At 43.7% G+C, this 21,916-nt stretch overlaps 1 long non-coding RNA gene across 1 annotated transcript; it reads left to right on the plus strand.

The window, feature by feature from the left end:
* Positions 1-17,459: 17,459 nt before the first annotated feature.
* Positions 17,460-18,311, plus strand: LOC119352495. Its single transcript, XR_005170180.1, has 2 exons — positions 17,460-17,492; positions 18,075-18,311. It is a non-coding gene; the product is annotated as an uncharacterized LOC119352495 (long non-coding RNA).
* Positions 18,312-21,916: the final 3,605 nt, after the last annotated feature.

Here is a 21,916-nt window from a genome sequence, read left to right on the forward strand (position 1 = left end):
TGAGTATATGTGTTTTGCATATCTGTGTATTGGGCCCACCTCCTAGTTCCTTGTATAGTCGAGGTCGTGGCCCACCTTTTGTACATCATATATACGTGCGTTTGCACCTGAGGAATACAACACGTGATTCCCACATCTTACGGACTGAAACCAATCGACTTGCCCAATTAGATTATAGTCGACTAGTTTCTAGCCAGTCACTTAAATCTACACCGGAAAACATCTTATATTTTGACACAAAAGTACATTTTATATGTACAATATGACAAGAATGATAGAAAATCGTACCAGAATAAATAAAAGAAACCAAGCACTCCCTTTGTTTCAAAATATTTGAAGTTCTAGATTTGTCCTATGTAAAATTTCGTTTTGTTTGACCAAGTTTACCATTTTAGCAAACTTGTAGCCGAGAAGCCGTTAGGATTTTTAGCAAATACTAGAACAATGCCCATGCGTTGCAACGGGGTATAAATATTCTAGTACGTTAGCTTATGATTTACTTGTCAATAATAATGTGATTGTGTAAATAAATGTTAATCAAATTCTGCCCGTGAATTACCTTATATTTTGATTACAAATTTGATAAGTAAATTAAAGAGCTCCATGTATATCTCAGCTCTTGTTTGCGGATGATACTCTTTTGTTCTTCAAGGCAAATGGACAGCAAGCAAACTATGTCAAACAAATTCTTCATGTATATGGGCAAGCTACTGGACAACTTTTTAACCCTTCAAAATCTTCTATTCTCTTCGGGAGGTCTTGCCCGGCACTGGATATAGATTTGGTTAAATCTGAACTAGGGGTCACCACTTCCAGTTTTGAGGAAAAATATTTGGGCTTGCCTACTTCTGATGGTAGGATGACTAAGGGGAAATTCCAAAATTTGCAAGCGAAGCTCACTAAGCGATTGTTCTCTTTTGATGGGCACCCAACCCAAGCGGGGAAGGAAGTTTTGATAAAGTCTATTGCTCAATCAATTCCCTCTTTTATTATGAGTGTTTTTAAGATTCCGCTGGGAGTTTGTGATGATCTAAATCGCATGGTGAGGAATTATTTTTGGGGTTTAGAAAAAGTTAAAAGGAAAACGCATTGGTATGCTTGGCATAAAATGACGAGGTCCAAAGCTCAAGGGAGGCTTGGTTTTAGAGATTTTCGTCTCTTTAATCAAGCTTTGTTGGCTAGGAAAGCATGGCGATTGATTCTACATCCGAACAGCTTATGTGGAAGATTACTGAAAGCTAAGTACTATCCGAACGGGAGGCTTGATGATACTGTTTTCACTGGAAATCCATCACCAACTTGGCAAGCTGTTTGTCATGGTCTTGAACTCTTGAAAAAGGGTTTTTTGGAGGATTGCAAATGGGAAAAATGTAAGGACCTGGCGCGATCGTTGGCTGGTTCGTGGTGCCACAGGTTCTTTGCTTTCTCAAAGGGGAAGATGTCGTTGTAAATGGGTGTCAGAATTACTTGATCATAATGGTAATTGGGACTTGACCCGTTTGAATCAGTTTTTCTTGTCGGTGGATGTCCAAGCTATTTGTCGTATACGTCCATCTCCGCGGTTTGGGGAAGATTTCATTGCTTGGTGTTGGGTAACGTAGTAATTTCAAAAAAATTCCTATGCACATGCAAGATCATGGTGATGCATAGCAACAAGAGGGGAGAGTGTTGTCCACGTACCCTTGTAGACCGAAAGCGGAAGCGTTAGCACAACGCGGTTGATGTAGTCGTACGTCTTCACGATCCGACCGATCCAAGTACCGAACATACGGCACCTCCGAGTTCAGCACACATTCAGCTCGATGACGTCCCACGAACTCCAATCCAGCAGAGCTTCACGAGAGAGTTTCGTCAACACGACAGCGTGATGACGGGGATGATGTTGCTACCAACGCAGGGCTTCGCCTAAGCACTGCTACGATATGACCAAGGTGGAATATGGTGGAGGGGGGCACCGCACATGGCTAAGAGATCAAGAGATCAATTGTTGTGTCTATGGGGTGCCCCTTGCCTCAGTATATAAAGGAAATAATTAATAACTTTATTATTGCCTCTAGGGCATATTTCCTTCAGTCTCCCACTTGCACTAGAGTCAATAATCTAGTTCACATCGCCATGTGATGTAACATCAATAGTTCACATCTTTATGTGGTTAACACCCATAGTTCACATCAACATGTGACCAACACCCAAAGGGTTTACTAGAGTCAGTAATCTAGTTCACATTGCTATGTGATTAACACCCAAAGAGTACTAAGGTGTGATCATGTTTTGCATGTGAGATAATTTTAGTCAACGGGTCTATCACATTTAGATCCGTAAGTATTTTGCAAATTTCTATGTCTACAATGCTCTGCACGGAGCTACTCCAGTTGATAGTTCCCACTTTCAATATGTATATAGATCGAGACTTAGAGTCATCTAGATTGGTGTCAAAGCTTGTATCGATGTAACTCTTTACGATGAACTCTTTATCACCTCCATAACCGAGAAATATTTCCTTATTCCACTAAGGATAATTTTGACCGCTGTCCAGTGATCTACTCCTAGATCACTATTGTACCCTCTTGCCAAACTCTTGGTGAGGTACACAATAGATCTGGTACACAACATGGCATACTTTATAGAATCTATGGTTGAGGCATAGTGAATGACTTTCATTCTCTTTGTATATTCTGCCGTGGTCGGGCTTTGAGTCTTACTCAATTTCACACCTTGTAACACAGGCAAGAACTCTTTCTTTGACTTTTCCATTTTGAACTACTTCAAAATCTTGTCAAGGTATGTACTCATTGAAAAAACTTATCAAGCGTCTTGATCTATCTCTATAGATCTTGATGCTCAATATGTAAGTAGCTTCATCGAGGTCTTTCTTTGAAAAACTCCTTTCAAAAACTCCTTTATGCTTTCTAGAAAAATTCTACATTATTTCCAATCAACAATATCTCATTCACATATATTTATCAGAAATGATGTAGTGCTCCCACTCACTTTCTTGTAAATACAGGCTTCATCGCAAGTCTGTATAAAACTATATGCTTTGATCAACTCATCAAAGCGTATATTCAAACTCCGAGATGCTTGCACCAGTCCATAGATGGATTGCTGGAACTTGCACATTTTGTTAGCACCTTTAGGATCGACAAAAGCTTCTGATTGCATCATATACAACTCTTCTTTAAGAAATCCATTAAGGAATGTAGTTTTGACATCCATTTGCCAGATTTCATTAAATATGGCAATTTGCTAACATGATTCAGACAGACCTAAGCATCGTTACGAGTGAGAAGGTCTCATCGTAGTCAACTCCTTGAACTTGTCGAAAACAATTTTGCAACAAGTCGAGCTTTATAGACAGTAACATTACCGTCAGCGTCAGTCTTCTTGAAGATCCATTTATTCTCTATGGCTTGCCGATCATCGGGCAAGTCAACCAAACTCCATACTTTGTTCTCATACATGGATCCCATTTCAGATTTCATGGCCTCAAGCCATTTTGCGGAATCTGGGCTCATCATCGCTTCCTCATAGTTCGTAGGTTCATCATGGTCTAGTAACATGACCTTCAGAACATGATTACCATACCACTCTGTTGCGGATCTTACTCTGGTTGACCTACGAGGTTCGGTAGTAACTTGATCTGAAGTTTCATGATCATCATCATTAACTTCCTCACTAATTGGTGTAGGAGTCACAGGAACAGATTTCTGTGATGAACTACTTTCCAATAGGGAGCAGGTACAGTTACCTCATCAAGTTCTACTTTCCTCCCACTCACTTCTTTCGGGAGAAACTCATTCTCTAGAAAGGATCCATTCTTAGCAACGAATGTCTTGCCTTCGGATCTGTGATAGAAGGTGTACCCAACTGTCTCCTTTGGGTATCCTATGAAGACATATTTCTCTGATTTGGGTTTGAGCTTATCAGGATGAAACTTTTTCACATAAGCATCGCAACCTCAAACTTTAAGAAACGACAACTTTGGTTTCTTGCCAAACCATAGTTCATATGGTGTTGTCTCAACGGATTTAGATGGTGCCCTATTTAACATGAATGCAACTGTATCTAATGTATAACCTCAAAACAATAGTGGTAAATCGGTAAGAGACATCATAGATTGCACGATATCCAATAAAGTACGGTTATGACGTTCGGACACACCATTACGCTGTGGTGTTCCAAGTGGCATGAGTTGCGAAACTATTCTGCATTGTTTCAAATGAAGACCAAACTCGTAACTCAAATATTCTCCTCCACGATTAGATCGTAGAAACTTTATTTTCTTGTTACGATGATTTTCCACTTCACTCTGAAATTCTTTGAACTTTTCAAATGTTTCAGACTTATTTTCATCAAGTAGATATACCCATATCTGCTCAAATCATCTATGAAGGTCAGAAAATAACAATACTAGTCACGGGCCTCAACACTCATCGGATCGCATACATCAGTACGTATTATTTCCAATAAGTCAGTTGCTCGCTCCATTGTTCCGGAGAACGGAGTCTTAGTCATCTTGCCCATGAGGCATGGTTCGCAAGCATCAAGTGATTCATAATCAAGTGATTCCAAAAACCCATCAGCATGGAGTTTCTTCATGCGCTTTACACCAATATGACCTAAACGGTAGTGCCACAAATAAGTTGCACTATCATTATTAAATTTGCATCTTTTGGCTTCAATATTATGAATATGTGTATCACTATGATCGAGATCCAACAAACTATTTTCATTGGGTGTATGACCATCGAAGGTTTTATTCATGTAAACAGAACAACAATTATTCTCTGACTTAAATGAATAATCGTATTGCAATAAACGTGATCAAATCATATTCATGCTTTAACGCAAACACCAAATAATATTTATTTATGTTCAACACTAATCCCGAAAGTACAGGGAGTGTGCGATGATGATCATATCAATCTTGGAACCATTTCCAACACATATCGTCACTTCACCCTTAACTAGTCTCTGTTCATTCTGCAACTCCCGTTTCGAGTTACTAATCTTAGCAACTGAACTAGTATCAAATACTAAGGGGTTGCTATAAACACTAGTAAAGTACACATCAATAACATGTATATCAAATATACCTTTGTTCACTATGCCATCCTTATTATCTGCCAAGTATCTAGGGCAGTTCCACTTCTAGTGACCAGTCGCTTTGCAGTAGAAGCACTTAGTCTCAGGCTTAGGTCCAGACTTGGGCTTCTTCACTTGAGCAGCAACTCTCTTGCCGTTCTTCTTGAAGTTCCCCTTCTCCCCTTTGCCCTTTTTTTGAAACTAGTGGTCTTGTCAACCATCAACACTTGATGCTCTTTCTTGATTTCTACCTTCATCGATTTCAGCATCGCGAAGAGCTCGGGAATCACTTTCGTCATCCCTTGCATATTATAGTTCATCACGAAGTTCTAGTAACTTGGTGATAGTGACTAGAGAACTTTGTCAATTACTATCTTATCTGGAAGATTAACTCCCACTTGATTCAAGCAATTGTAGTATCCAGACAATCTGAGCACATGCTCACTGGTTGAGATGTTCTCCTCCATCTTGTAGGCAAAGTATTGTCAGAGGTCTCATACCTCTCGACACAGGCATGAGTATGAAATACCAATTTTTAACTCTTGGAACATCTTATATGCTCCATGGCGTTCAAAACATTTTTGAAGTCCCGGTTCTAAGCCGTAAAGCATGGTGCACTAAACTATCAAGTAGTCATCAAATCGAGCTTGCCAAACATTCATAATGTTTGCATCTGCTCCTGCAATTGGTCTATCACCTAACGGTGCATCAAGGACATAATTCTTCTGTGCAGCAATGAGGGTAATCCTCAGATCACGGATCCAATCCGCATAATTGCTACTAACATCTTTCAACTTAGTTTTCTCTAGGAACATAGCAAAAACAAAACAGGGGAGCTAAATGCGAGCTATTGATCTATAACATAGATATGCAAATACTATCAGGACTAATTTCATGATAAATTTAAGTTCAATTAATCATATTACTTAAGAACTCCCACTTAGACAGACATCCCTCTAATCATCTAAGTGATCACGTGATCCAAATCAACTAAACCATAACTGATCATCACGTGAGATGGAGTAGTTTTCAATGGTGAACATCACTATGTTGATCATATCTACTATATGATTCACGCTCGACCTTTCGGTCTCAGTGTTCCGAAGCCATATCTGCATATGCTAGGTTCGTCAAGTTTAACCCGATTATTCTGCGTGTGCAAAACTGGCTTGCACCCGTTGTAGATGGACGTAGAGCTTATCACACCCGATCATCACGTGGTGTCTCGGCACGATGAACTTTGGCAACGGTGCATACTCAGGGAGAACACTTTTATCTTGAAATTTAGTGAGAGATCATCTTATAATGCTACCGTCAATCAAAGCAGAATAAGATACATAAAAGATAGACATCACATGCAATCAATATAAGTGATATGATATGGATATCATCATCTCACAACAAGGATACACCCCATAAAGCAACGCAAATTCTACAACATTTTACCTGTTGTAAGTTTTACAATAGATACGGATATAAGCGTTGAAGCATATGCGTTCCAGATTTACAGCTCATGACCCTACCTGTGAAAAAAAAGGAGAGGAGAGAGATGCGCTAAGGAGTTCCGATTCTAAAAAAAGGAACAGGGCCCCCGATTCCCCTCATCTATCCCAAACCACCGCCAACCACCACCTCGGCCCCCTCCCTCCTCCGACCAATCTCGTCGCCGGCCCTCCCCCTCGCCTCCTCCCACCTTGCATCCTCGGAGGCTGCCGGATCCGTCACATCGCCCGTGCACCCATCCCTCTCGCGTCCCATTCCTCTCTCCTCACGCGGATCCTCCTTGCGCCACCTGACGTGGCTGATTCAGGCGACATCCGGTGAGTCCCATGACCATGAAGCACAGCTCGAGGTCCCCTCGCACTGCGGCGCTTTCCCATCCGGCTAAGTCCGGCGCTCACGGCCACCAACGCCCACCCGCGACCCTCCCCCCATGGCTAGGGTTTTGGGTGTCGGCTCCGGCGCCAGAGGCCATGTCTTCCTCATCTCGTCCGGTTAGTGCATCCCCTCCCCTTACTTTGTCCACTCTCCCTCTCCCCTTTCTCTAACCTCTGCATTTCTCTTCTCCTATAGATGTGCAGGGAGGAATCGCTAGTGGATGGCCTTTATGCTGATCGGGACAAAGCAGCCATGGAGCTTCCTCTTCCTGCTCCTCTGGCTTCATGTGAGTTGGTCCACTCCTCTCTGCTCTGGTCCGTGGCACATCAGGAACCATTATTTTTCTGGTGGTGTTAGGATTTGCCAGTGTTTGGGCTTAAGTGCTTGCTGCTTAAGGTCAATTTGTTATTGCTGCTAGGAACAAATGTTTGAAGACTCAAACTTTTCAATCTTCTCTTCCTCCAATCCACCATATCTCTCCCTAGGATGATTAAAGCATTAATGCCATGATGGTTGTTGCAGCGAAACCGGAAGTCCAGCGGCAAAAGTTTAACGATGGGGAGCAACGAGGCTACCGCGCAACTGTACGGCGGCCTCTAGGGAGGTGATTAAACACCTCCCGATCATCCGCCCTTACTCCTGCCCTGACCTTGGCGAGTAAGACTTTATCACAAGATTTCATGTTGTGTTCTGTAGCTAGCTAGAGCATTGAATTCTTCTTGAAAGCCCAATGATTTTTCTTGGTGTAAATTAGTTGATGAAGTAATCGGTTAGGTATATGTGTTTGTATGAGCACCGTTATTTACCCCGTTATGCTCTGTATGGAGAGGAGAAGAGTCACGAGGGGTGGTCTTCATGGCATCCAGTGGCAATACGGAATCCTGCTTTCATGCTGTATTTGTTACGTTGATAACTGAAACACCAGCCACCCAGTTGACTATTGATATTAATAGGTCAGTTTACAGCGGAGTTTCGATCTCAGTCCATGCTCTCCAAAGTAGTTAATTAGTTGATTTTTGCATATACATGATTAGAGAACTTAACGTCATTTCGTATATACACCCACCAGAACTCTAGTTAGCTACCTGGTATATTTTATATATCTTCTGGGTTTCAACATTAAGATAAGTTATGATGTTGAGACATTACATAATTTTCTATAATGTGATGTTTAGCACAACAGCTTCCCAGCTTTCTTGAAATAATGTGTAACACTGTGCATAACTTTTACTTGGTTTATTTGGTAGTTAGACTACAATCCTATTGATGATGCAAAAGTTATGCTAATAGCAAGTAGTACTTGATTTGCACAGGTTCATGTTTACATCATAGATTGATTGATGAGGTTTCAATATAAGATGAAACATTCATATACAATCATTATTATGGGAGCAATATTCTAAACATTTGTTTCTAACAGCATTTATGTCTTTCCTCTGCAGTTTCATTATTTGGATTTCAGAGCAGCCACTTGCAAAAAACATAATAAGGTAATTAAGCTACTTTCCAGAGTATGCTAGATTTTTATAAATCATGAGTAGTGATGTGTGGTACCGAAGCAGTCCTTAATTTTGTTCCAAAATTGGTGTTTTTACATCCTTTTCATGTTCTGAAACAATAAGAGATGCATGCACAAGGCTTTTTGAATTACGTTATTTGTACGTCTTAAGCAAATTATACACACTGATGAAGTTATGTACCTAGGGTAGGGTCATGGACCTGCCCAAGATACCCTCACCAAGGACATCTCTAAAAGAACCAGAAACATTCGAAGAAGAATCATCGTCCACTCGACCATGAAGCTATGTTCCACTCGACAACCTTGAAGACACTCGACCACGTAGACAGTTACTCGACTACCGGGAGATCTAAAGCCACTCTGTTCTACAACGGTTGGGAATTAAGTCATAGCTTTAATGGTCATTACGTATCTTTATTACTGACATTACCAGTAACGCCCTCCTCTTAATGTATATTGAACCTTGTGTAACGGAGGGGAGCTGGGGTCCTGGCGCACTCTATATAAGCCACCCCCCTCCTCTGGGACAAGGGTTCGCACCCCCTGTAACTCACACGCTCATAATCCAGTCGACCGCCTCCGGGCTCCGAGACGTAGGGCTATTACTTCCTCCGAGAAGGGCCTGAACTCGTAAAACTTGCGTGTACAACTCCTCCGTAGCTAAGATCTTGCCTCTACATTCCTACCCCCCATTCTACTGTCAGACTTAGAACCACGACAGTTGGCGCCCAACATGGGGCAGGTGTCTTAGCGACTTGATGGAGAAGTTGCGATTTTTTCGACCCCTTTCATCATGGTTTCAGGCGGAGGTTTGGCTGAGGGCCGCGAGATCCGTCTAGGCGTGCTCGTGTTTGTCGCCGACGACTCCGCTTGGCTTCAGGAGGCTCAACTCGACGTCGACACACTCCCCGTTCGTGGGGCAATGCACTTTCGCGCGTGCGTTCGCGGCGTCCTCCTGCGGCAGCCGTCGACCCAGTATCGGTCGGCTCCTGTAGCTTCCTCCCTCCCTGTCGCCCGCCGGCGCAAGCATTCCGGTCGATCAAGGCTTCAGCGATTGGTGAGGCATGCGGTGGCTCGCCAGTCGGCCACCCCTCAAGTCGCGGCGATCGAGCCCGACGAAACTCCCTACGGCCTGTTCGACTGGCTCCGCAGAGACTGCATCCGAGTGCGATAGCAGTGATCCTGCGGCGGAGGTCCTGATGGTCGATGGGCCTTGCAGTCCTCCCGGGTTCCCCCGCACCGACGGTGGCGACGGCGGAGGCGATCCGTCGGATGCCCATGAGGAGTACCTCCCCTAGCCCCTCTCTTCGCAGCAGAGGGAAGAACTTCACCGTCGGAACATGGATGCACTTCACACTCCTATCGTTGGAGAAACCCCCGAGGCCCGGGCCTTGGAGGACGTGCGCCTGGCCAACCTGGCTGAGCGCACTCGACTAGAGAACCTCCAGCGCGTACTCGACGAGCGTGCACGTCAACGGATTCCAGAATCTAGTCGACATCAACTCTTTCCACCTTCGACTCGGGTATATCGTACTCTGATCCAGAATCTTACAGCTGTAGCTCGAATAGCAGAGTCAATTCAGCCCTCCCAGTCACAAGCTGGCAGAGGTCTAATGCAGATCAGAGCTTTACTCCGGGCAGCGGGAGAATAGAATACAGCTGTGTCACAGTCGCGGAATAGGATCCATAGCAGGTCCGTTATGGCAGATACAGTCCAGTCGGCTCACAGCCCAAGATTGCCCCCGAGCCATGAGGGACGTGGAGACTGGCATGATCACCACAGAAATCACGAGCAGTATGATCACCGACTCGATCATGACGATCATCGTCGAGTGCCCACACCTCCCCAAGGAGTGGGTCATACGTGCCTCGACAGCATGATGACAGACGCCCTCACAGTGTTGGGCGAAGAATTCCAGTCGACCCCAGGGAGTCAGGCTTTGATGCGAGATCTATTCTTGTTCAGGGTTTGGTCGACACAAACAAAGCTCACCGGGAAGGTAATGATAGGGATTTACCAACTAGTAGCAGAGTGCATGTCTCAGGTCCAGAGTGCTTCTGCAGAGCCATCAGGGCCGCAGTGATTCCTCCCAACTTCAGTTTGGCGACTGGAGTCAGTAAATTCACTGGTGAGTTCAAGCCTGACACTTGGCTTGAGGACTACCGAGTGGCCGTTCAGATTGGCGGCGGCAATGATGAGGTGGCCATGAAACACCTTCCTCTGATGTTGGAGGGCTCGACCAGAGCATGGCTGAATCATTTAGCACCCAACAGCATTTACAGCTGGGAAGATCTTGCCCGGGTGTTTGTCAGAACATTTGAAGGAACATGCAAGCGGCCAGCAGGGTTGACAGAGCTGCAATCTTGTGTGCAGAAGCCGAATGAAACTTTGAGGGATTATATCCAGAGATGGACCACGTTGCATCACACGGTGGAGAATGTGTCTGATCACCAAGCAGTTTGTCCCTTCAAACACTACAAGAAATATGTCAACTAGTGACCTTCTGTCAGTGACCCTGGAAGAAATGGTCATAGATCTATGACCATTTCAGACCAATTGGTCAAAAGCTGTCCGGGGGGCTCCAAACCCTAAACCATTGCGACCATTTTGGTCAGAAAGGTTGTATTTTCCTTACATGAAATGGTCATAAAGCAAACAACGCTAGTCCGCTGCCTTATTTCTAGTTGTTAACGACCAATATAGATGGTCATAGCCTTGTAAATTGTGGTGGGTTGCTATGACTAGGCGCCACCTCATCAGTTTTGCCTATGTGTCATGTCCATGTGGCAGTTTTTGCGCTAGGTTGTGAAGCAACCTATATTTCTGTCATTCCCAAAATTCCCAAAGAAATCTCATAAATTCTTTGGGTCATATCTTCATCAAATATGTAAAAACCTTCCTTTCCTAGTTCAAAAATAATTCAAAAATATTCATTTTCCTATTCTGTTCAGAACAACAGTTTGTGAAGGAAGTACCACTTTGGCATGTCCAAATAGTATCCATTTTCTACAGTGCGTTCCTATGCCCAAATAACCATCCTCCACCAAATGCCAGCTCAATCCATTCGTTATTTCGAGCCGAGCTTCAACATTCGTATTTATGTCCAGTGTGGTAGTTTGGAAAGCAAGTACCACCTAGGCTCCTCCTTTTGAGCTGAAAATTTGTGAAGACGGTCTTCTTAGTAACTGATCCTCCTCGGCCAAAACTCACGCCCATTAGCCATGTACATTTCCCGTACCGCTAATCAAACACTTGGCTGCTAATTCATGTTTGAGCATCGATCGGTCTCCTCGTGAGAATCTTATGTTGTAATTTTCTTCCTAGCATCTACCCGGGGAGTGCCCAACCCACTAGACATGCCTAGGCCGCCCAAAACACATGGCAACGCCACGGTCATGCGGTGACCACGCGGCGGGCATGCGAGTTTACGCGCTCTAGAGTTGGGGCCCTCGGCCATCGCCCAAACCTCGACGTATCGCCACCAAACCATGTATTTATGATTAAATAGGTACTTATGTAACTAGAATGATTTTTGGAAAAAAATAAATAGCAAACTATGAGGCAGCTGTAGTTCAAATTTGACCCGCTTCCAGCTGAATCGGCGGAAATTTGTCTTTTTCAAAAGAGGTGGATCAAAACTTTTTGCACCCAACCATTTGCCAATTGTGCATTAAATATGTCCTAGTATTTTAGAAAATTGATTTGGTCCAATTTTGCAACAATTATTTGGGAGGTCCTTCACAAAAAAACCTCCTTTTGGGCACTCGGAAAATGAAAAATGGTTTTTTCGTCAAAAGAAAATGAAAACTTCCTTAGGAAACATTGTTTGCCATTCCAATATGCACCCTTGTGCACAATATGAGATCACTTGAACAAACTATGCCACGAATGTGGCCATAAGATTGATCATCTGGCTTGAAAGCCATGAATCTTCAGAGATGATAGCTCATTTCTGAGAACACTTTTTAAAAATGATTGCCGTATTACAAGTTTGTTATTTTTCTTCGTAACTTGGCCACATATAATGACACAATGCGAAGGTTTCCCAATTTTTTGATTTTTTTTGAATTTTTTATGCCCGTTTCAAAATGCGGCCAAAATGGCGGGAATGACCGTTCCTAGCTAGTGGTTGAATCTTGGAATTATTTTGGTGTTTCTCTAAATAAATAGATACTTATGTACCTAGAAATGATTTTTGGAAAAAATAAATAGCAAACTATGAGGCAGCTGCAGTTCAAATTTGACCCACTTCCAACTGAATCGGTGGAAATTTGTCTTTTTCACGAGAGGTGGATCAAAACTTTTTACACCCAACCATTTGGTCAATTATGCATTAAATATTTCCTAGTATTTTAGAAAAATGATTTTGTCCAATTTTGCAACAATTATTTGGGAGGTCCTTCACAAAAAAACCTCCTTTTGGGCACTCGGAAAATGAAAAATGGTTTTTTCGTCCAAAGAAAATGAAAACTTGCTTAGGCAAAATTGTTTGCCATTCCAATATGCACCCTTGTGCACAATATGAGATCATTTGAACAAACTATGCCACGAATGTGGCCATAAGATTGATTTTTTGGCTTGAAAGCCATGAGTCTTTAGAGATGATAGCTCATTTCTGAGAACACTTTTTAAAAATAATTGTTGTATTACAAGTTTGTTATTTTTCTTGGGAACTTGGCCACATATAATGACACAATGCGAAGGTTTCCCAATTTTTTGATTTATTTGAATTTTTTATGCCCGTTTCAAAATGCGGTCAAAACGGCGGGAATGACCGTTCCTAGCTAGTGGTTGAATCTTGGAATTGTTTTGGTGTTTCTCTGATTAAATAGATACTTATGTACCTAGAAATGATTTTTGGAAAAAATAAATAGCAAACTATGAGGCAGCTGCAGTTCAAATTTGACCCGCTTCCAACTGAATCGGCAGAAAATTGTCTTTTTCACGAGAGGCGGATCAAAACTTTTTACACCCAACCATTTGGTCAATTGTGCATTAAATGTGTCCTAGTATTTTAGAAAAATGATTTGGTCCAATTTTGCAACAATTATTTGGGAGGTCCTTCACAAAAAAACCTCCTTTTGGGCACTCGAAAAATGAAAAATGGTTTTTCGTCCAAAGAAAATGAAAACTCCCTTAGGGAACATTGTTTGCCATTTCAAGATGCACCCTTGTGCACAATATGAGATCATTTGAACAGACTATGCCATGAATGTGGCTATAAGATTGATCATTTGGCTTGAAAGCCATTGATATCCATACGTGATAGCTCGTTTCAGAGAACATTTTATTAAAATAATTGGATTATTACAATTTATAATTTTTCATGGAAACTTGGTCACATATGATGACACAATGAGAAGGTTTTCCAATTTTTTGATTTTTTTGAAGTTTTTTATGCCCGTTTCATAATGCGGTCAAAACGGCGGGCTTGACCGTTCCTAGCTAGTGGTTGAATCTTGGAAAACTTTTGGTGTTTCTCTGATTAAATAGATACTTATGTACCTACAAATAATTTTTGGAAAAAATAAAGAGCAAACTACGAGGTAGCTACCATTCAAATTTGATCCACTTCCAGCTGAATCGGCGAAAATTTGTCTTTTTCACGAGAGGTAGATCAAAACTTTTTACACCGAACAATTTGGTCAATTGTGCATTAAATATGTTCTAGTATTTTAGAAAGTTAAGTTGGTAAAAAATTGTAATAAACATATGATAGGTCCTTCACAAAAGAACTCATTTTGGACGCACGATAAATGAAAAAATGAATTAAAAGAAGTCATTTCTCATAATGTGATTATTCCTGAAAACTAAATTTGTGATTATTCCTGAAAACTAAATTCAAATTTGCTGACACAATGTGAAGTTTTTTTTTTCAATTTTTCAGGTCATAATAAAATAGCTAACATGATTTAGCACCTTACTTTTGGTCGATTACGACCAATTTAAATGGTCAAAAATCATACCTGTATACTGCGTTTTGATTGTTCCACAGGCCTCTCACGCGGATCGTGGATATATCACCGTCGGATGCTCCTGGACCCAACGGCCCGCACGTCGCCCGTCTCACCCATGTCCCGCACTCCTCCTCTCGCACCCTTCTCTCCCACGCACTGACGCCCCTCTCTCCTCTCCCTCACTCCGATCTGACCTAAATCCGCCGCCGCCCACCCCCTCCGCCACCCACCCCCACCGTCGACGACCCTCACCATCGAGCCCACGCCCCGACCCGCGCCCTCTAGTACTCGCCCGCAACCCTCACCCGTGGCTAGGGTTTCGGCCGCCACCCCTAACTTCATCGGGATCTGCCAAATCCAGCGACGACGAGGCCAGAGGTGGCCGGATCTGGCACCGGTAAGCTCCTCCCCTCCTTATTTGCGCACTATCTCCTCCTCACCTCACCTGACCTCGTCTTGTGTTCCCTTTCGGCAGGTCAACATGGTTGTGGATGGGACGACGACGATGGCAGGAGGGGCGAACCTTCATGGGACGGGTCGCCACCAAGGAGATGGAGCTCCTTCTCCCCTACCATGCAACCTCTCTCCCAGCGCCAACAGAGCGTCGGCTACCGTGACGCGACAGCGCTGTCGCAAGCCTCGCAGGGCTGTGCATCTCGTCGTCTGTCGCGCCCTACCAGGAGCTCCATCACCCACGCGTCTCCTCTGAGGAGGGGACGATGTCTTGTGCGTCGGCATGGTTGGCTCAAGCTCCCCGCCGACCTATGACTCCACATGCATCGCTGTCTTCCACCACAGTTCCATGTCCTCGATCTGCTTCCTTTGTTTCCCGTAGGTTTCCGCGTAGATCTGGCCGTTTGATTTGATGCGGATGCGAATTTGGTTCTCCATCGCTGTAGGCTTCCCGTAGGTTTCCTGTGCATACTCGCGTTCGAATTAGCATTGAATCCCTCAGTTTATGAACTTTTGTTGTGGTTGATTGACACCCCTGTGAAGATAAAATTCAGGACCAACTGTTAGCTTTTTGTGAAGAAAAAACAGTTCGTCAAAAAATCGTAGAAACCCCCAATAGCCTCGCTCTGTTGTACATTATATTACTTGGGTTACTGCAACGCTGCTTGCCTGCTACTGTCTTAGTCTACAACGTAGACCAAGTTGATTTCAGTGCATTTTTTTCCATAATTAGACTTATGAAGCTCAAACTGACCATATCAGCACTAGTCTCACAATTAGATTTAAAATGCTGACTGGAAATGTGTGTACTTGGTATTAGTCTTGTAGCATGGTCAGATTCAGAGACTCAGCTCGTTTCTTCTTTTGTTCCTACAAGATGATTCAACTTAACTTTAAAAAGTAGCAGTAAATTTGGATACTGCCAGACACAAGAGAAGACTGTTACGATGATAGTATTTGCTACATTTGATCCCGGGTTGTATAACATATCTGTTACTGCAGGTCACCCATCCTTGAGGAGCAGAAGGAGGGACGCATCTAGCTGGCCATCAAGGGCCTACTCTGCTCCTCTTCTTCCTTGACCGTCGGTACCACCACGTTCTCGGGCTTCCAAGGTGCGCCAGCACACCGCCGCCATGCCTCCTCTGCTCTCCGGGCTCGGACCAATCGCTCGACCATTTAGGTACGCACGTCTCCTGCTATTATCTCAACCCTGTGAGTGCCAACTTGCCTCTTGCCTGCCAAGAGTGTTGACTGAATTGCTTCTGATACGTGTATGTGTGTGTTTGTGTGCAGCACAAGCCCTGCAGTAGCCGACGTGGGTTCAGGTGTCCCCTCCCCTGATGGCTATAAATCTACCATGCTCTGCTAATTCTATGCGAGCACTGTTAGGCGTTCGTTTGTATTTTCAAATTAGCAGCAGCTTGCAGAATATGTGCCGTCCAAAGCGTTGCCTTAATACGATATGCGTATCATTAGCTGGTATCCGTATGGAGATAGTTTAGTAGAGGAAGAAATAAACACCTGTGTTTCTTGGTCCGTGAAATTGCATTGGAGAGATGGGTCTATTATATATAGGCGATACATTACACTAGTTGAATTTGACCACGCACCAACTCCAACAAGTGATACGTGCATGCTAATTGTTATTAGCTTCAAAACCTAGTAAATGCCTTCTTGCACTAGGTACACCCTTGAATTTTTGTCCTTTACAACCTGATCAATGTACAACCCTTTAGCTTGAAAGTAATTTTAGTTGATTCTTTGATGGAGCGCTAAGACTGCGTGGAACAGTAGTTTTTATTATCTAAAACTACCGCCGTGTGATTATGCAGGTGCCTAGTTTGTTTTTATTAGTTTTTATTATATAAAGTACCTCCCTGGAACATTATTTTGTCACCTTGTTTCCACTGATACGCAGGATATTGTTTGCTGCTTATGCTTTTCTGATCGATAGTATCAGGCAGTAACACATTAATTAGTGTCTGGGTTACTTGAAATCAAATCCATGATTTTGTTATGTACTGTTTGCTCACAGTTAAGTATAAGTTAACCTCTCATGTTAAGGCAAACCTGAGAACACTTGCTTGTGAGAACCAACTGGACTTCTTAGATATATCCAAGTGAAGATGTACTGTTACCCATGGTCTTGTTCCTTTACCCATGGTCTTGGTTTTCCAGCAGGTTAGTGAGCAGCATCAGGAGGAGGAGCTCAAGCACGACCACCAAGTGGCACCACCGCAGCAGCAGGTAGCACGTCCATCTCCACCTCCCTCTCCCTCTGCTCCCAAACCTTTTTATTAGAATATATTGAGTATATTTTGTAAACTTGTGTGTCAGTAAGAATAAAAACTAATTATCTAAGGTCCTGTTATTATTACCTATATATGACATTGCTACTGGATTGCCTAGTGCCCCTGTTCATGGTGGGCTAAACTTGTATTTGCTCCTGCTGCTGTGTTTCAATGATCATGAGTGTGATGCATTTTGATGATCTCCTTGTACCAGATGAGTCCGTCGATGAAGCGGCAGCGTCTCCTCTAGAGGGTGACGGTGGTGGCGGAGCCTGTGTGCGGCTTCGACTACAACCTCCTCTCCGGTGAGTCCTTCTCCTACCTCTAGCTCCATCTCTGAGCTGCTGTAATACCATGCTCTATTTCATGGCCGTGGCTTATTTAGTCTGTGCTTGCTATGCCTTGTGTATTAGGGGATAATCTACTGGTTATACCAAGATTTTACATGAAATTTTGTTCTGCTTATTCTGCTAAGGTTGTTTGCAATGGTTATACATATGTTACACAATTTTTGCTGCTGGCTAATGAGCTTTAGAGATGGTAACATGGTGCTGCACTCTCAGGATCAATTTTTGGTGTGCTCAAATTTTTAATTTTAGTGATAAGGAAATATCCCACCTAGTTTGCTGGCTCTCTCACTTGAGTTAGTTTAATAGTAGTGGCCTCCTGACTTGTACTTAGTTGGGTAGGTGCTGGCTGGGAGCAAAAGTTTATATGCATGGATAATGGACTTGCACTAAATGGACACAAATAGAGGAGTTGAGTATTAAGTGAACTTGTTCTAACTGGAAACAATTTTTGTATGGTGTACATAAATATTGAGTTGATAGCTGATCTGTAGCAAATATAGCTGCGCATAACTTCTTTATTTGGTTCCTCTTTTACAGGAGCTCCAGGCCTAAGAAAGTTGGAAGTGCGAAGACGTGAAGAAAAGCGCGAAGCCGTGAAGTGCTACTCAGCAAAGAGTTGTCTGTTCTATTTGACTGTAATATTGTAATAGCTGGTATACCTAGGTTGTAATAGTCTACAGAAATTGTAGTACACTAATCTAGTGTCATTTGACGAGTTTCACATGTTCTCTTGTTTGGAATATTTGATTATGAATGTGATTTGATTGTGTGTGACATGGGAACCTGACCAGTGCAACCCACTTATGAAATAATGACTAGTTCGTAACTTTCTTATGTGTGGGATCAATATATGAGATTAACATGTCTAGTGGGACCAGCTCCAAAATATATTTTCCAAAAATATATAATCAATAGACTGTAAAAGGCCAAAGCCCAGAGATAAAAAGGCTGGAATATTGGGCTTGGCCCATGTAGCCCAATAGAATTCGTAGGAATAATAATAATAATAATAATAATAAAAGGCCAAATTGTTGGGCTAGGCCCATGTAGAAAACCGAATTGGACCGGGCTGAATCTTGTGCCACATCAGCTTGCCACGCTAGATGCCTACGTGGCCTGGGGAGGTTGCTAGTGACCAAAACAAAACAATAGACATATTTTGGTCGTAAACGTCCATGACCTTCTCACAGAGAAGGTCGTTAATTTCAGTTTACGACCGCCAGCTTTTGACCTTCTGTTTTTGGTCAAAAAAGGTCGCAAATGAAAAACAATGACCTTTCAGTGACCAATAGTCAAGGTCACAAGTTGACATATTTGTTGTAGTGAAAGAAGGCGTCAAGTACCGAGAGTTGAATCTGAAGTTCGGTCGGACCGGAGATATGTCTCTGAGTCGGATGATGGAGATTGCCACCAAGTATGCCAATGGTGAAGAGGAGGATCGGCTCCGGAGTGGCAAGCATAAAACAGTCGTCCACGAAACCGGAGCAGGAAACTCCAGTCGGAAGCAGAAGCGCAAAGCTGAGCCAGCTGCTCCTGGAGAAACTTTAGCCGTGACTCAAGGAAAATCCAAAGGGAAGCCCAAAGGGCCATGGAACCCTAAGAAAATAAAAGACTAAGATGGAAATGATGTGCTGGATTTGCCGTGCCACATCCACACAAAGAAAGATGAAGAGGGTAAAATCATTTACCCGAAGCATACCACTTGACAGTGTCGGCTCCTAATCCAGCAGTTCCGAGAGAAACAGCCGAAAGAGAAGGAAAAAGAGTCCGACAAAGTTGAGGACAAGTTGGAAAGTGATGATGGTTACCCTCACGTCAATTCCACTCTAATGATTTTTGCTGATGTTGAGAGCAAGAGTCGACTGAAAGTCATCGACAGAGAAGTGAATATGGTCGCTCCGGCGACACCCAGTGATTTAAAATGGTCTCAGACTGCTATCACATTTGACCAGTCCGATCACCGACGCACATAGCCACCCCTGGGAGGCAAGCATTGGTGGTCGATCCAGTTGTCGAAGGCACTCGACTGATCAAAGTTCTGATGGATGGTGGCAGTGGCCTGAATGTTCTGTATGCAGAGACGCTGAAAGGGATGGGCATTCCGATGTCCAGACTCAGTGAAAGCAATATGAGTTTCCATGGAGTCATTCCAGGCAAGAAGGCTGAATCACTCGGCCAGATTGCTTTTGACGTGGTTTTCGGTGATTCCAAGAATTACCGCAAAGAAAAGTTGACATTTGAAGTTGTGGATTTCCAGAGTGCTTATCATGCTATTCTGGGCAGGCCAACTTATGCACGTTTTATGGCTCGACCATGCTATGTGTATCTCAAATTGAAGATGCTTGGTCCTAAGGGTGTGATCACTATCACTGGCAATAGAAAGAAGGTAGAAGAGTGCTTCCAGAAGGGCTCGAAGATCGCCGATGCGCAGATGGCAGTAGTGGAATTGCAGGAGTATCAGAAAAATGCAGATCCGAGTGATTTGCCGCGAGCTAAGAAGCCTGCATGGATTCAACATTTCAGTCATCCGGTGAAACGAAACCGATTCATATTCACCCGACTGATCCCAATGCTGCTCCGACTCACATTTCAACAACACTCGTCTCCAAATAGGAAGAAGCGCTCACCCAGTTCCTCCTTGAGAACTGGGACATCTTTGCATGCAAACCCTCTGACATGCCAGGTGTTCCCAGGGGACTGGCTGGGCATCGTTTGCGAGTCGACCCAAAAGTGAAACCGGTCAAAGAGCATCTTCGACGGTCCGCCGTACAGAAGGGAAAGGCAGTCGGTGAAGAAGTGGCTCGGCTTCTGGCAGCTGAGTTTATTCGAGAGATTTACCACTCCGAGTGGTTAGCTAATGTTGTCATGGTCCCTAAGAAGGACGACTCACTTCGCATGTGCATCGACTTCAAGCATATCAATCAGGCCTGCCCGAAGGATCACTTTCCTCTCCCTCGCATCGATGAAATAGTCGACTCGACTGCGGGGTGCGAGCGTTTGTCCTTTTTGGATGCTTATTCCGGGTATCATCAGATCCGTCTGTATGGACCCAATGAGATTAAAATAGCTTTCATCACCCCTTTCGGGTGCTTCTGTTATGTCACTATGCCATTCGGCTTGAAGTATGCTGGAGCCACATTCATGTGGATGATTCAGAAGTGTTTACTCACTCAAATCAGTCAGAATGTGGAAGCGTACATGGATGACATTGTGGTCAAGTCACGTATAGGTTCCGACCTACTGGCTGACCTTGCTGAAACCTTTGCCAACCTCAGAAGGTATGATATCAAGCTTAATCCATCAAAGTGCAAGTTCGGAGTTCCAGGAGGAAAATTACTCGGTCTTCTCGTTTCCGAACAAGGAATCGACGCTAACCCCAAGAAAGTCGGTGCCATACTCCGGATGAAACGCCCTGTGCGTGTGCATGATGTCCAGAAGCTTACTGGTTGTTTGGCCACCCTAAGTCGATTCATTTCTCGACTCGGTGAGAAGGCACTGCCTCTCTACCGACTGATGAAGAAGTCAGATAAGTTCGAGTGGACTCATGAAGCTGATGCAGCATTTGCAGAGCTAAAAGGCCTGCTTTCCACCCAGCCGGTGCTTGCTGCCCCAATCAGCAAAGAGCCTTTACTGCTTTATATTGCAGCCACTGGACAAGGCGTCAATACAGTACTTACGGTCGGGCGGGAAGATGAGGGAAAATCCTATAAAGTTCTACACCCGGTTTATTATGTTTCTGAAGTTCTGACTCCGTCAAAGCAGAGATATCCACACTATCAGAAGCTTGTTTATGGGATTTACATGACCACGAAGAAGGTTGCACATTATTTCTCTGACCACTCTATTACAGTCGTCAGCGACGCTCCACTGCCAGAGATTCTGCACAACAGAGATGCAACTGGTCGAGTGGCAAAATGGGCGATTGAACTCCTTCCGTGGATATGAAGTTTGAGGCAAAGAAAGCTATCAAGTCCCAAGCAATAGCAGATTTCCTCGCCGAGTGGATCGAACAGCAACTGCCGACTCAAGTTCACTCGGAGCACTGGACCATGTTCTTTGATGGTTCCAAGATGCTGAATGGTTTTGGTGCTGGGGTGGTACTGGTATCCCCCCGAGGAGACAAGCTCAGATATGTCCTCCAGATTCACTTTGATTTCTCCAATGATGAAGCATAATATGAAGCACTCTTATATGGGTTGCATATGGCCATCTCACTCGGCGTCCGTCGCCTCATGGTCTATGGCGACTCAGATTTGGTAGTCAATCAAGTGATGAAAGAGTGGGACGTCAGAAGCCCAGCCATGACTGGTTACTGCAATGCGGTGAGGAAGTTGGAAAAGAAGTTTGAGGGGTTAGAGCTCCATCATATACCCCGACTG

This window comes from Triticum dicoccoides, chromosome 2A (genome assembly GCF_002162155.2).
Source record: "Triticum dicoccoides isolate Atlit2015 ecotype Zavitan chromosome 2A, WEW_v2.0, whole genome shotgun sequence".
NCBI classification, from domain to species: Eukaryota; Viridiplantae; Streptophyta; class Magnoliopsida; order Poales; family Poaceae; genus Triticum; species Triticum dicoccoides.